Here is an 11,973-nt window from a genome sequence, read left to right as displayed (position 1 = left end):
CTGTCCTTAATTTAAAACGACACCCAAGGAGATAATGTTTGTAATACTTTGTAAAGTAGACTACTGCCAGCATCTCTCTTCTGGTTACACAGTAGTTCCTCTCTGGTTAATCTAGGCTGTGGCTACCATAGGCGATAACGCGCTCTTTACCGTCTTGTACTTGTGATAATACAGCCCCGATGGCATAGGCGCTGGCATCAGTATCCAGAATAAACTCGGACCCTTCTGCCCGGGGATATGCCAGTATGGGTGCTGTAATCAACTTCAGTTTGAGGTCTTTAAAAGCTGTTTCACAAGCTTCTTCCCAATTAAAAGTCTTTTCCTTTTTAGTCAAATCAAATAGAGGCTTGGCAATTTTGGAGTAGTCTTTTATGAACTTCCTGTAATATGAAGTCAGGCCAAGAAAACTTCGCATCTGAGTCACGGTATTGGGTCTTGGCATACTTTTTACTGCTTTTATCTTTTCTGGATCAGTCTTTATACCAGATTTTGAGACAATGTGGCCTAAAAAGGAAATCTCTTTTTGCAAGAAATGGCATTTTTTAGGTTTTAACTTCAAACCTGCTTCCGACAGTCTACTCAAAACTTCTCTAAATTAACAAAATGGTCATCAAACGATTTACCAAAAACGACTATGTCATCTAAATATAAAACAGCTATTTGCCACTGTAGTCCAGCAAGTGCCTTCTCTATTATTCTTTCGAACGTACTCGCCGCATTACATAGTCCAAACGGCATGGTGGTAAATTGATAAAGGCCACCTCTAGGTGTTGCAAATGCTGTTTTCTCCTTGTCTGGTTCTTCCATTGGTACCTGATGGTAGGCCATATCGAGGTCAAGTGACGTATACCATTCGGCCCCATCTAAAGCATCTAGATTCTCATCAATACGTGTAAGCGGGTAGGCGTCTTTGATGGTCTTTTCGTTTAATTTCCGGTAGTCAATACACATGCGCCAAGTCCCGTCCTTCTTTTGGACCATAACTGTCTGTGATGACCATGGGCTTGATGACTTTTCTATTAGTCCCCGTTGTTCCAATTTCTCAATCTCTTCCTCCAAAGCCTGTCTCTTATATAAAGGTATTCGTCTAGGGGGTTCTCTAATAGGTGTTTCATCTTTCAGTTTGATCTTATGTGTCCCCAAATGAGTACGCCCTACTTCACCAGGTTTAGCGAAACACTCTTGATTCTTTAAAAGAAAATTTTTAAATTTAATTTTCTGTTCTTCATTTAGGTGTGAACAGCCTTTTTCTAATACTGCATTCAAATGCTCAGGTATCGTGGCTGCCATGTTACTAATAGGAGCCACGTTAACCTGTAGAACTGGATCTTTACTCTTATTCAAATTAAAAGTATGTCCTATTCGACTAACTGGAGTAAACAAAGCCATATGGGTGTGTTTGTAAACCACAACATCATTAGGTCCAGGGTTAAATACTCGGGTATAAACGACATCATTAGCTGCATCGACTAAAGTCCTAGCGATGGCTAACCCATACTTCTCCAGAAATGGTCTTTCTGGTGTTAAAATACCAATTAAACTGATCTCTTCTGTAATACCTGCCCGGTTTGTCACACCTGACTTAATTATAGCTTCATGCCCAGCCGACACTAACATGCTTTCCAGGGCTATAACTCTCCCGGGCCTATTACTAACATCGCCCCCTTCTAGGGGTATTCGGCTGCCCTTAATAATAAAACTAGCCTCATCATGATCCCATACACATCTGTATGTGGATATAAAATCTTCACCTATTAAATTACAACTTACACCGCCAACAACAACCTCGTGTTCAAACACTTGGTTATGAAAAGTTAAAATCATCTTGGCCTTGCCAAGACAATCCAACTTTTGTCCATTAGCTGCAACATAATTCCCACCCACTGGGTGAAGTGCTGGCTTATCAACCATCATATCGTAAGTATTCTTAGATATAAAGGTGCTTTTAGCTCCTGTATCAATTTTCCATATGACAAGGGCTCCTTCTATCTGTCCCCGTATCAGCATACATCCAACACCTTTTACACGGACATCTGATGCAACGACCGTCGGATTATCCGAGGCTCCAATTTTAGGGCCAAGTGTTCCAGACGTATTATTATCACTACTACTACTACTACTACTATTTAAAAGAGGCTTACCCTCTTTAAGCCTCCTCCTCTTCTGTTTTCTCCTTTTACGTTTACCATTAAATCCACCATTCCCATTAGGCCGCTCACGAGTGACCGACACCTGGCCTCCGGTGTCGGCCCCTTCTAATTTAACGGTCTGGCATCAAAATCTCTACGAGGTTCCTCTCGTCCCCGGAAATTCTGTGAAAGGTTATCGTATCTAGGGTTTCTCCCTCTTCCGCGTGCATTACCTCGGCTGTAGGGTCGCCCTCGGTACCCCCTGCCGGAATCATACGGGTAACTATGGGGGGACTTTTCTATACTTCTATTATTCGCCTCGTGATCTGTTGAACCTATAGTTCGGGAATTCCCATTAGTAGCTACATCTTGTATGTCTCCCCCATCATCTACTTCATAAATTTGTCGATTTACTATCTTGCCGTCCTTAGCAAGATCTTTTTCTCCGGCCCGCAAACACTCTTCCTGCATTGCACTCAAAACGGCATCTTGCAGGGTTTTAGGTCTAGTCCGCTTAACGGCTAGAAATGTCGGGCAAACGTCGTGGACTAGGGCAACTTGCTTCGGGGTCCTCTAAATCTCTGTGTTCCAAATCATTATCGTCTGAAACCATTCCTACAGTCTTACGTTCTTTACCTTCTTTCATATGCTCAATTTCAAACTCATTTGGTCCATCATATACATAATTCCAGGGCATTTCACATTATTTACAAATTTCTCCTGATTTTGTTACAAGTCGAGACATAGCGTCGGCATTACCATGACGGGCACCAGGTCTATGTTCAATTACCATGTGGAACTGACTCAGTTGTTGTATCCATCTGTGTATTTGACCATCCGGGTCTTTAAAATTCTGCAACCAGGTTAATGAACCATGGTCTGTCCTTAATTTAAAACGACGCCCAAGGAGATAATGTTTGTAATACTTTGTAAAGTAGACTACTGCCAGCATCTCTCTTCTGGTTACACAGTAGTTCCTCTCTGGTTAATCTAGGCTGCGGCTACCATAGGCGATAACGCGCTCTTTACCGTCTTGTACTTGTGATAATACAGCCCCGATGGCATAGGCGCTGGCATCAGTATCCAGAATAAACTCGGACCCTTCTGCCCGGGGATATGCCAGTATGGGTGCTGTAATCAACTTCAGTTTGAGGTCTTTAAAAGCTGTTTCACAAGCTTCTTCCCAATTAAAAGTCTTTTCCTTTTTAGTCAAATCAAATAGAGGCTTGGCAATTTTGGAGTAGTCTTTTATGAACTTCCTGTAATATGAAGTCAGGCCAAGAAAACTTCGCATCTGAGTCACGGTATTGGGTCTTGGCATACTTTTTACTGCTTTTATCTTTTCTGGATCAGTCTTTATACCAGATTTTGAGACAATGTGGCCTAAAAAGGAAATCTCTTTTTGCAAGAAATGGCATTTTTTAGGTTTTAACTTCAAACCTGCTTCCGACAGTCTACTCAAAACTTCTATAAATTAACAAAATGGTCATCAAACGATTTACCAAAAACGACTATGTCATCTAAATATAAAACAGCTATTTGCCACTGTAGTCCAGCAAGTGCCTTCTCTATTATTCTTTCGAACGTACTCGCCGCATTACATAGTCCAAACGGCATGGTGGTAAATTGATAAAGGCCACCTCTAGGTGTTGCAAATGCTGTTTTCTCCTTGTCTGGTTCTTCCATTGGTACCTGATGGTAGGCCATATCGAGGTCAAGTGACGTATACCATTCGGCCCCATCTAAAGCATCTAGATTCTCATCAATACGTGTAAGCGGGTAGGCGTCTTTGATGGTCTTTTCGTTTAATTTCCGGTAGTCAATACACATGCGCCAAGTCCCGTCCTTCTTTTGGACCATAACTGTCTGTGATGACCATGGGCTTGATGACTTTTCTATTAGTCCCCGTTGTTCCAATTTCTCAATCTCTTCCTCCAAAGCCTGTCTCTTATATAAAGGTATTCGTCTAGGGGGTTCTCTAATAGGTGTTTCATCTTTCAGTTTGATCTTATGTGTCCCCAAATGAGTACGCCCTACTTCACCAGGTTTAGCGAAACACTCTTGATTCTTTAAAAGAAAATTTTTAAATTTAATTTTCTGTTCTTCATTTAGGTGTGAACAGCCTTTTTCTAATACTGCATTCAAATGCTCAGGTATCGTGGCTGCCATGTTACTAATAGGAGCCACGTTAACCTGTAGAACTGGATCTTTACTCTTATTCAAATTAAAAGTATGTCCTATTCGACTAACTGGAGTAAACAAAGCCATATGGGTGTGTTTGTAAACCACAACATCATTAGGTCCAGGGTTAAATACTCGGGTATAAACGACATCATTAGCTGCATCGACTAAAGTCCTAGCGATGGCTAACCCATACTTCTCCAGAAATGGTCTTTCTGGTGTTAAAATACCAATTAAACTGATCTCTTCTGTAATACCTGCCCGGTTTGTCACACCTGACTTAATTATAGCTTCATGCCCAGCCGACACTAACATGCTTTCCAGGGCTATAACTCTCCCGGGCCTATTACTAACATCGCCCCCTTCTAGGGGTATTCGGCTGCCCTTAATAATAAAACTAGCCTCATCATGATCCCATACACATCTGTATGTGGATATAAAATCTTCACCTATTAAATAACAACTTACACCGCCAACAACAACCTCGTGTTCAAACACTTGGTTATGAAAAGTTAAAATCATCTTGGCCTTGCCAAGACAATCCAACTTTTGTCCATTAGCTGTAACATAATTCCCACCCACTGGGTGAAGTGCTGGCTTATCAACCATCATATCGTAAGTATGCTTAGATATAAAGGTGCTTTTAGCTCCTGTATCAATTTTCCATATGACAAGGGCTCCTTCTATCTGTCCCCGTATCAGCATACATCCAACACCTTTTACACGGACATCTGATGCAACGACCGTCGGATTATCCGAGGCTCCAATTTTAGGGCCAAGTGTTCCAGACGTATTATTATCACTACTACTACTACTACTACTATTTAAAAGAGGCTTACCCTCTTTAAGCCTCCTCCTCTTCTGTTTTCTCCTTTTACGTTTACCATTAAATCCACCATTCCCATTAGGCCGCTCACGAGTGACCGACACCTGGCCTCCGGTGTCGGCCCCTTCTAATTTAACGGTCTGGCATCAAAATCTCTACGAGGTTCCTCTCGTCCCCGGAAATTCTGTGAACGGTTATCGTATCTAGGGTTTCTCCCTCTTCCGCGTGCATTACCTCGGCTGTAGGGTCGCCCTCGGTACCCCCTGCCGGAATCATACGGGTAACTATGGGGGGACTTTTCTATACTTCTATTATTCGCCTCGTGATCTGTTGAACCTATAGTTCGGGAATTCCCATTAGTAGCTACATCTTGTATGTCTCCCCCATCATCTACTTCATAAATTTGTCGATTTACTATCTTGCCGTCCTTAGCAAGATCTTTTTCTCCGGCCCGCAAACACTCTTCCTGCATTGCACTCAAAACGGCATCTTGCAGGGTTTTAGGTCTAGTCCGCTTAACGGCTAGAAATGTCGGGCAAACGTCGTGGACTAGGGCAACTTGCTTCGGGGTCCTCTAAATCTCTGTGTTCCAAATCATTATCGTCTGAAACCATTCCTACAGTCTTACGTTCTTTACCTTCTTTCATATGCTCAATTTCAAACTCATTTGGTCCATCATATACATAATTCCAGGGCATTTCACATTATTTACAAATTTCTCCTGATTTTGTTACAAGTCGAGACATAGCGTCGGCATTACCATGACGGGCACCAGGTCTATGTTCAATTACCATGTGGAACTGACTCAGTTGTTGTATCCATCTGTGTATTTGACCATCCGGGTCTTTAAAATTCTGCAACCAGGTTAATGAACCATGGTCTGTCCTTAATTTAAAACGACGCCCAAGGAGATAATGTTTGTAATACTTTGTAAAGTAGACTACTGCCAGCATCTCTCTTCTGGTTACACAGTAGTTCCTCTCTGGTTAATCTAGGCTGCGGCTACCATAGGCGATAACGCGCTCTTTACCGTCTTGTACTTGTGATAATACAGCCCCGATGGCATAGGCGCTGGCATCAGTATCCAGAATAAACTCGGACCCTTCTGCCCGGGGATATGCCAGTATGGGTGCTGTAATCAACTTCAGTTTGAGGTCTTTAAAAGCTGTTTCACAAGCTTCTTCCCAATTAAAAGTCTTTTCCTTTTTAGTCAAATCAAATAGAGGCTTGGCAATTTTGGAGTAGTCTTTTATGAATTTCCTGTAATATGAAGTCAGGCCAAGAAAACTTCGCATCTGAGTCACGGTATTGGGTCTTGGCATACTTTTTACTGCTTTTATCTTTTCTGGATCAGTCTTTATACCAGATTTTTAGACAATGTGGCCTAAAAAGGAAATCTCTTTTTGCAAGAAATGGCATTTTTTAGGTTTTAACTTCAAACCTGCTTCCGACAGTCTACTCAAAACTTCTCTAAATTAACAAAATGGTCATCAAACGATTTACCAAAAACGACTATGTCATCTAAATATAAAACAGCTATTTGCCACTGTAGTCCAGCAAGTGCCTTCTCTATTATTCTTTCGAACGTACTCGCCGCATTACATAGTCCAAACGGCATGGTGGTAAATTGATAAAGGCCACCTCTAGGTGTTGCAAATGCTGTTTTCTCCTTGTCTGGTTCTTCCATTGGTACCTGATGGTAGGCCATATCGAGGTCAAGTGACGTATACCATTCGGCCCCATCTAAAGCATCTAGATTCTCATCAATACGTGTAAGCGGGTAGGCGTCTTTGATGGTCTTTTCGTTTAATTTCCGGTAGTCAATACACATGCGCCAAGTCCCGTCCTTCTTTTGGACCATAACTGTCTGTGATGACCATGGGCTTGATGACTTTTCTATTAGTCCCCGTTGTTCCAATTTCTCAATCTCTTCCTCCAAAGCCTGTCTCTTATATAAAGGTATTCGTCTAGGGGGTTCTCTAATAGGTGTTTCATCTTTCAGTTTGATCTTATGTGTCCCCAAATGAGTACGCCCTACTTCACCAGGTTTAGCGAAACACTCTTGATTCTTTAAAAGAAAATTTTTAAATTTAATTTTCTGTTCTTCATTTAGGTGTGAACAGCCTTTTTCTAATACTGCATTCAAATGCTCAGGTATCGTGGCTGCCATGTTACTAATAGGAGCCACGTTAACCTGTAGAACTGGATCTTTACTCTTATTCAAATTAAAAGTATGTCCTATTCGACTAACTGGAGTAAACAAAGCCATATGGGTGTGTTTGTAAACCACAACATCATTAGGTCCAGGGTTAAATACTCGGGTATAAACGACATCATTAGCTGCATCGACTAAAGTCCTAGCGATGGCTAACCCATACTTCTCCAGAAATGGTCTTTCTGGTATTAAAATACCAATTAAACTGATCTCTTCTGTAATACCTGCCCGGTTTGTCACACCTGACTTAATTATAGCTTCATGCCCAGCCGACACTAACATGCTTTCCAGGGCTATAACTCTCCCGGGCCTATTACTAACATCGCCCCCTTCTAGGGGTATACGGCTGCCCTTAATAATAAAACTAGCCTCATCATGATCCCATACACATCTGTATGTGGATATAAAATCTTCACCTATTAAATTACAACTTACACCGCCAACAACAACCTCGTGTTCAAACACTTGGTTATGAAAAGTTAAAATCATCTTGGCCTTGCCAAGACAATCCAACTTTTGTCCATTAGCTGCAACATAATTCCCACCCACTGGGTGAAGTGCTGGCTTATCAACCATCATATCGTAAGTATTCTTAGATATAAAGGTGCTTTTAGCTCCTGTATCAATTTTCCATATGACAAGGGCTCCTTCTATCTGTCCCCGTATCAGCATACATCCAACACCTTTTACACGGACATCTGATGCAACGACCGTCGGATTATCCGAGGCTCCAATTTTAGGGCCAAGTGTTCCAGACGTATTATTATCACTACTACTACTACTACTACTATTTAAAAGAGGCTTACCCTCTTTAAGCCTCCTCCTCTTCTGTTTTCTCCTTTTACGTTTACCATTAAATCCACCATTCCCATTAGGCCGCTCACGAGTGACCGACACCTGGCCTCCGGTGTCGGCCCCTTCTAATTTAACGGTCTGGCATCAAAATCTCTACGAGGTTCCTCTCGTCCCCGGAAATTCTGTGAACGGTTATCGTATCTAGGGTTTCTCCCTCTTCCGCGTGCATTACCTCGGCTGTAGGGTCGCCCTCGGTACCCCCTGCCGGAATCATACGGGTAACTATGGGGGGACTTTTCTATACTTCTATTATTCGCCTCGTGATCTGTTGAACCTATAGTTCGGGAAGTCCCATTAGTAGCTACATCTTGTATGTCTCCCCCATCATCTACTTCATAAATTTGTCGATTTACTATCTTGCCGTCCTTAGCAAGATCTTTTTCTCCGGCCCGCAAACACTCTTCCTGCATTGCACTCAAAACGGCATCTTGCAGGGTTTTAGGTCTAGTCCGCTTAACGGCTAGACGAAAATCTTCTGCCTGACCACATTTGTCTAGAAAAGATTTTATAGCGCTTTCTTCTACTATTTCAGGACTACTAGGGTACGCCCTCCTATACAAATCCTCAATTGCCTGGCCAAAGTCTCTTAACGACTCATTAGGTTGCCTTTTTCTCAGCTTGGCCTCAGTTACATAGCGTTCTTTCATAGCTGTATGTCCGAATCTCTCTCCCATCTTTTCTTTTAGTCTATTGTAATCTCTTTGTATCACTAATGGAATTCCATAGGCATAAGTCTCAGCTTGTCCTCTTAGTGTACTTAAAAGGACCCTTCTGGACTTTTCGGCATTCCACCTGTTTAAACCAGCCAGGTTTTCAAAATATTGAAGGAAGTCATTCCACACGTCTGTACTCGTCCCAGAAAAGGTTCTTCGAACAGAGTACTCTTGTGTATGAGGAATATTTTCCAAAACAGGTTCCTTACCCTGGTTACAATACCTATTATCAACCTCTGCTGTTTCAGGTTGGTTAAATAATTGCATCGTTCCACGTCCTTCGTCCTCATGCATGGCTGTGTTCTCCATTTTAGGTTTTATCATGGGCGAGATATAGGTCCGGTTAGAAAAACCTGACTCATCTGTTGCCCTGTGCGAGTTATTTCATTGTCCATAGTTTTGTCCGGGAAGCCCAACAGGAGGTTGCCTGTGCCCGTTCGTGGTGCATCTTGCATTCCATTCCGTCGGACCCTCGGACGTTATCTTAGGACTATATAGTTGCCCACGTATCGAGAAGTTTGCCAGTTCATCTTCCCCAACATTATCCGGGTAACCGCTATACCCATAATTAGGATCTCGCATGTTCTCGGACCGTGCTGGAGGGGTATCATATATATCATGAGTGCCAAAAACATAATGCCAAATTAGTTTAAAAACAATAGTAAAGACAATAAGTCCAATGATTACTAATAAGCCGGACATCACATATTCTTGTGATCTCTGGACTACTTTATTATTAGGAAAATAGACCCAGGCTACTGTTACCAGCCCACTACAAACAGAGAGCAGACCAACCCAAATTAACCAAAATTTTCTCCAGCTATTCCTTTTATCTATAACTGTCTCCGTCATATGATTATCTTCCTGGACGTCTCTATCTGGAGCATCCCTCGGTGAACTTTGCCCGGCTCTCCGTCTATACGGCATGCCTCGCATTGTTTCCGTGTGGATGTCCCTGGGAGTACCAGTGGCAGGGGATCTGCCAAACCCAGAGTCATCTGGGGAGAATAATCTATTTCTATAATGTTCATGTCTTACCTCCGAATTTATTGGAGTCCGAGTAGGTGTTCTTCCTCTAACAATCCTAGGTGTTTCCATTGCAATATCCACAAGAATGAATGTATCTTCTTATTTACAATAACGTTTTTGAAGTCACACTTATTGAATCCCACCGCTGCCACCAATGTAACGAATCGAAAAATGCAAGTGTACAATTAAGGTATGTCCAGGATAAGTATAACGACGAGATGCCAGTGATATAGCATACAAGACGACGAATACAAGTGATGCACCTTCGAAACAGGATTTCCCAATGGATAAAAACTGGTAGCGCCTCCTTAAAGGAAATCCTGGTTACAAGAACAAGGAATACAATAAGTATATCCTTGAAAAATACGGGATCCTTGTGTAGTCTCAATAAACTAGATTGCAGATAAAGACACAAAGTCGCTGATAAATTCCAATACTGTATTAAAAACACATGTAAAGTATATACAACAACATAGTAGATATAACGAACAACCACTAATCGTACTCTCTATTTCTCTCTCTCCCCTCGCACTAACTCTCTCTTTTCTTTTATACCATACTCTGCCCAGTTACATAACTAACATAAAGATATGCCCTACTAGGGCATATTATTGCTGAGTAATCATTTTAGTAGGGCTCTAGGGCACCATTATATAAACTTTACTAGGGCAAATAATTGCTGACTAAGCAGTTACAGGGCAACCGGGCACCATAATAAGGGCTCAGTTGCACCAGCAATTTAGGTTAATAGGTCAACATGTGGTTTAACTTATCATGTTTCCTTGAGAACAAAGAGATCAATCTAAATATAGCAATTACTACTAAATATATCAAATCTAGAATAATTCTGATGAAATTTCACTAGCACTGAATGAGCTTAACACAATTACTATAAAACTATATAAAAATGAGTATTTCAAATCTATGATAGGGCAAAAACATTACAGTATTTTATTAGTATTTTAAATATTCTACAGGTAAGGTCAAATTATAAAAGTACAAACCTTCTATCTCTAAAGAATTAAGTAGTATTTAGATTAAATTATAGTCACGAAAACAATGACTTAATTATTTATGCATTACAAAATATACAATATGAAAAGAATAAAATTTTCTTTTGTCTTAAACTTTTCTTTTAATATTTCCGTGTGAAACTGAAATATAAGAATTTATCTTATAAATCTTTTGTTCTTTGAGCGTTACTGGCGAATCTTTTGCTAACAAAACACGCGTCTGTTCTACACAATTTAATTCTTTGAATAAATATCATGAGTTTATCCTAATCTATATAGAAAAAGACATTATATGCTGTTATTATTAGATTTATTTAAAGTAAGCTCTTCTTGTTAAATTTACCCTGTCGGATTTTGGAATTCTTTAGCTTTAACAATAAGGTGGAATTTGATGGATCCTTATTGAGTTTGTCCTTAAACTGAGAACTATTACACATGAACATATATTCTAACTGAGAACTATTACACATGAACATATATTCTATCAAAGGCTGCAATTGGTTCCGTCAGAAATACAAACAACCTGTAGTACATACATGTTATCTTTTACGCAGAGGAAAAAATATACTAGTAGTTTAATCAACTAATAACAGTGTTATTTATCTTTTTTATTTAGCATATCTTCGTCTTTTTTTTTACATCATAGGGCTCGACATGAGGTCAAGCACGCACCCTGTAATCAGATATTTGAAGGGACGTTTTATAAAATAAATAACTTCTTTATGATAATATTGTATGAGGGTGTAGTGGCGTGTATCTAAATTTCTTAAACAATCAATCGAATCGAAATGACAATCAAAAGCAAGCATTTTTTTTAAACACCCAGAAAAGCTTGTTACACTGAAAAGTAATAAATTCCAGTTTATGCTTTATTACAAAAGTTAATGTTTTATTTAAATAAGGGAACTACAAAAGCGCAGAGATATATGTAGATTAATTAGAATGAGATAAAACGATAATTGACGGTTAAGTATTTTGAGTTGTTTAGGTCGCCAATGCAAACTAGGAACGT

Source organism: Mytilus trossulus, chromosome 2 (assembly GCF_036588685.1).
Source record: "Mytilus trossulus isolate FHL-02 chromosome 2, PNRI_Mtr1.1.1.hap1, whole genome shotgun sequence".
Lineage (NCBI taxonomy): Eukaryota > Metazoa > Mollusca > Bivalvia > Mytilida > Mytilidae > Mytilus > Mytilus trossulus.
The sequence above is the reverse complement of the archived record's forward strand: the minus strand, read 5'-3'. Positions refer to the sequence as shown.